Source organism: Triticum aestivum, chromosome 3B, assembly GCF_018294505.1.
Source record: "Triticum aestivum cultivar Chinese Spring chromosome 3B, IWGSC CS RefSeq v2.1, whole genome shotgun sequence".
In the NCBI taxonomy this organism is placed as follows: Eukaryota; Viridiplantae; Streptophyta; class Magnoliopsida; order Poales; family Poaceae; genus Triticum; species Triticum aestivum.
This window is the reverse complement of record NC_057801.1, coordinates 827879883-827884982: the sequence shown is the minus strand read 5'-3', so window position 1 is coordinate 827884982 and position 5100 is coordinate 827879883.

Sequence of the window (5100 nt, the reverse complement as noted above, 5' to 3'; positions counted from 1 at the left end):
GGGGGGGGGGGCTCGCGATCAACCCTCCTCTCTCTCCACTAAGGCCCATGGTGGCCCATTACTTCCCCCGTGGGATTCCGGTAACCCCTCCGGCACTCCGTTTTTACCCGAATTTCACCGGAACCTTTCCGATGTCCGAGTATAGCCTTCCAATATATCAATCTTTATGTCTCGACCATTTTGAGACTCCTCGTCACGTACGTTATCTCATCCGGGACTCCGAACAACCTTCAGTCATCAAAACACATAACTCATAATACATGTCGTCATCGAACATTAAGCGTGCGGACCCTACGGGTTCGAGAACTATGTAGACATGATCGAAACACATCTCCGATCAATAACCAACAGCGGAACCTGGATGCTCATATTGGCTCCCACATATTCTACAAAGATTGAGGGAGTCCTGGACTAGGGGGTGTCCGGATAGCCGAACTATCACCATTGGCCGGACTCCTGGACTATGAAGATACAAGATTGAAGACTTCGTCCCGTGTCCGGATGGGACTTTCCTTGGCGTGGAAGGAAAGCTTGGCGATACGGATATGTAGATCTCCTACCATTGTAACCGACTCCGTGTAACCCTAACCCTCTCCCGTGTCTATATAAACCGGAGGGTTTTAGTCCGTAGGACGAACAACAATCATATCATAGGCTAGCTTCTAGGGTTTAGCCTCTTTGATCTCGTGGTAGATCTACTCTTGTACTACCCATATCATCAATATTAATCAAGCAGGAGTAGGGTTTTACCTCCATCGAGAGGGCCCGAACCTGGGTAAAAATATCGTGTCCCTTGTCTCCGGTTACCATCCACCTAGACGCATAGTTCGGGAACCCCTACCCGAGATCCGCCGGTTTTGACACCGACATTGGTGTTTTCATTGAGAGTCCCTCTGTGCCGTCGCCATCAGGAAGGATGCCTCATCCCGTCTTTAAAGACGGCACCATTGCCAAAGGAGCTTTGGCCATCAGCCAAACTCTCCGGCTAGGGGGTTTTCTTATGACCGCCTGTTCGGCCGCCGCGCCGACGATGACTTCTCGGGTCATCGAAAGCAATCTTCACGTCAACTCGGAACTCGCCGAGAAGTTAGATCCTATGGAGCTCTCCTCCTTGAACGAGATCTTGGATCGCGTCGCCGCCCTGGGAGTCGCTACAGATTACGACAAGATTGGGCCTAAAACCGATCTCAGAGAGAGATTAACTCTCCCCAGGCTACCCACCACGTTGCTGTGGTAGAGGAACAATACGGCGACCCTTCTTCTATCCTAAGGACTAGCTATGTCCGGATCTCTGACCCCTCCATGCCGGATTCCCGCGGAGGGGAGAACACCACTCAAGCCCTGAACTTAAAATCAGGCAGCGGGCCAGATTCATCGGACAACGTCCAAGAACCCAAGCTTCCAAGTTCGGAAGCTTCTGGGCCCCTGAGTCTTAGATCGGACGGAGTTCGGAATTTAACTCCACCCGCCCACCCAAACATAAGCGATCTATCCCAAATCCGGCAAGAGCCCACTAAAATAGTACATCATTACTGGGCCAGATTCCTCCTAGTCATGAACAGGATAAAGGACTGCCGTGAAGAGGATGCAATTTCATTCTTCTGCATTAATTACACGGACGAAGGAATCCTCAACACCGTAAGTCATCACGAAATTACACGCTTTGCCGACTTGGCGTCCATAGTACGAAAGTACTGTGCGACGGAGAGCGCCTAGAAAACCGAAATCAAATTTTGGGATAATCCGGCCTTGAACACAACCCCAGTCCAAAGTAAAAGGGTGCATCATTACCAGACACCTGGGTTAAATACCAAAAAGCAAAAACCCTTTAAAGGGCATGGAACCGTACTGGAGGGATGGCTCAATGGACCCTGCAAAATTCACAGTACAGAGGGCGCCACGCCAACTCATAGCCTTAGAGCATGTTGGATACTATGGCAGGTGGCCAAAAGTGGCGAAGAGCTTCTAGCTCCAGAGCACCAGCCCAGCAATACCAATACGGTATTAACAGTCTTCGAAACTTTCGCATCAAATAATATGCGGAAGCGAACACTCCGCAACCTCGCTGAAGTCCACCAGGTAGCAACAATAAATCCATGGAGTGACACGACTCTTACCTTTAACGCCAGTGATGAACCTAAATTCCGAACAGCCCGAGCACCAGCCGCATTGGTCCTCAGTCCAATAGTGGACGACTTTCGCCTTACCAAGGTACTCATGGATCGCGGCAACAGATTAAACCTCATTTACGAGCAAACCCTTCGAAAAATGAAAATAGACTGGAGCCGCATTGAGCGAAGCAGTGTAACCTTTAGAGGAATAATCCCCAGTAGGGAAGCATGCTGTACAGGAAAAATCACACTGGATGTGGTGTTCGGCACGCCGGATAATTACAGGTCCGAGGAGGTCACATTCCAAGTGGCCCCGTTCAACAGCGGATACCACGCTCTATTAGGGCGAGAGGCATTCACAATATTTCAAGCTATACCCCATTACGGGTACATGAAGCTCAAAATGCCCGAACCCAACGGAATCATCACTCTTGCTAGTGACCCATACATAGCACTCCGCACCGAAAATAAAACAGCCGCACTTGCCCTTGAGGCACTATCCGAAGCCCTAGCGGCCGAGGAACTCACTGCGCTGCGCTCCACGGTGAACAGGGACGATGTGATACTCGATAAGAGATCCAAGTCCACCTCTTTTAAACCGGCGGACGAAATAGTCAAATTCCAAGTCCATCCAACGGACCCTACAAAAACGGCCTCCATCGGGGCACAATTAAACCCTGATGTAGACGCTGCACTATGGGAATTCCTACGCGAAAATTGGGACATCTTTGCCTGGCACCCTTCAGACATGCCAGGAATCCCACGCCGGCTGGCCGAGCACAGCCTAAGTATCCTAAAAGGATTCAAGCTAGTCAAACAGGCTCTTCGGCGCTTCTCCGAACCCAAGAGACAGGCCATGGGAGAGGAACTAGCCAAACTATTGGAGGCCGGATTCATTAGAGATATAAAACATCCGAACTGGCTAGTAAACCTGGTAACGGTACCAAAGAAGGACAAATCTTGGCGCCTGTGTGTCGATTTTAAGGACCTTAACAAGGCTTGCCCAAAGAATCCCTTCCCCCTTCCCCGCATCGATCAAATTATTGACGCTACCGCAGGACACGATTCATTGTGCTTCCTCGACGCATACTCCGGCTACCACCAAATTAAGATGGCAGAGCCAGACCAAGCCGCAACGGCATTCATCACTCCATACGGCCCATTCTGCTTCAACACAATGCCCTTCGGGCTCAAAAACGCCTGCGCAACATATCAGCGCATGATTTAGACATGTCTGGCAAACCAGATCGGCAAAACAGTGGAGACATACGTAGATGATATGGTCGTCAAATCCTAGCATGTCGAAACCCTAGTAGACGACTTGAGGCTCACATTCGACAATCTCCGAGCATATGACATTAAGCTCAACCCGGAAAAATGCGTTTTCGGCGTACCAGCCGGAAAGCTCTTGGGCTTCATTGTATCCGGCAGAGGAATTGAAGCAAACCCAGCCAAGATCCGAGCTCTGTCAAAATTGGATATCCCAAAAGACCTCAAACAAATACAAAAATTGACTGGATGCACGGCGGCTCTAAGCCGCTTTATCTCCCGCTTAGGAAAAAAAGCATTACCCCTTTATCGCCTCCTGCGGCGCACCGAACACTTCGAGTGGACGGATGCCGCCACGGCCGGACTCGAAGAAATCAAAGCCATATTGGCAACAAATCCGGTCCTGGCCGCGCCCAACATGGGCGAACCAATGCTATTATACATCACGGAAACCCATCAAGTTGTAAGCGCGGTGCTCGTTGTTGAACGAGAAACGGACGGACACAAGTTCCCTCTCCAAAAACCAGTTTACTACGTGTCCACTGTCCTAAGTCCATGCAAGTCGCGGTACCCGCATTATCAAAAGATAGCATACGCGGTGTTCATGGCATCCCGGAAGTTGCGACACTATTTCCAAGAGTGTTCGATAACAGTAGCCTCCGAAGTACCTCTTAATGACATTATAAACAACCGCGACGCAACGGGCCGGATTGCCAAATGGGCCATCGAGCTCCTCCCGTTCGACATAACTTACAAGCCAAGGCGAGCTATTAAGTCGCAGGTTTTGGCCGACTTCATCGCCGAATGGACTGAAGCCGAACTCCCTAAAGAGTACGGCGCATATTCCAACTGGATCATGCACTTCGACGGCTCCGAAATGTTGGCTAGCCTGGGGGCTGGCGTCGTTCTGACGTCCCCAACCGGAGATACAATCCAATACGTACTTCAGATAATGTACACAGACTCCAACAACACAGCTGAATACGAGGCCCTTCTACATGGTCTCCGGATGGCAGTCTCCACGGGCATTCAGCGCCTAGAGGTCCGTGGGGATTCAAACCTCGTGATATCCCAAATAAATGGAGACTTTGATGCCAAGGATCCGAAAATGGCAGCTTATCGCAACGCCGTCTTAAAAATGTCATCTCGGTTTGAGGGACTCGAATTTCACCATATAGTCCGGGAGAACAACCAGGCAGCAGACGTGTTGGCATGCATTGGCGCAAAGCGCGATGCCGTCCCTCCCAACATCTTCCTAGAGAGGCTTTTCAAGCCATCCATATCATGGGAGGGAGAGTCCGGAAATAACAGCCCGGACCCAACCATACTACCCCTCACCGAACATTCTGACATAGTTGGTGGCTCCGCCAATGAAATAACACCGTCAGCCCACACAATAATGGCAGTCATTGCCCCGTGGACAGAACCATTCCTAGCCTACCTAACTAGGCAGGAACTTCCTGAGGACCAAAACGAGGCCCGCTGCATAGTGCGGCGATCTAAAGCCTATAAAGTCCACGAGGGAGAGCTTTATAAGAAAAGCACAACCGGAGTCCTTCAAAGGTGTATCTCCGAAGAGGAAGGGCGAAACCTTCTGGCTGAAATTCATGCCGGACTCGGCGGGCACCACGCCGCAGCCCGGGCCCTTGTAGGCAAGGCCTTCCGTACATGATTTTATCGGCCGATGGCCCGGGCAGATGCTCAGGACTTGGTCCAACAA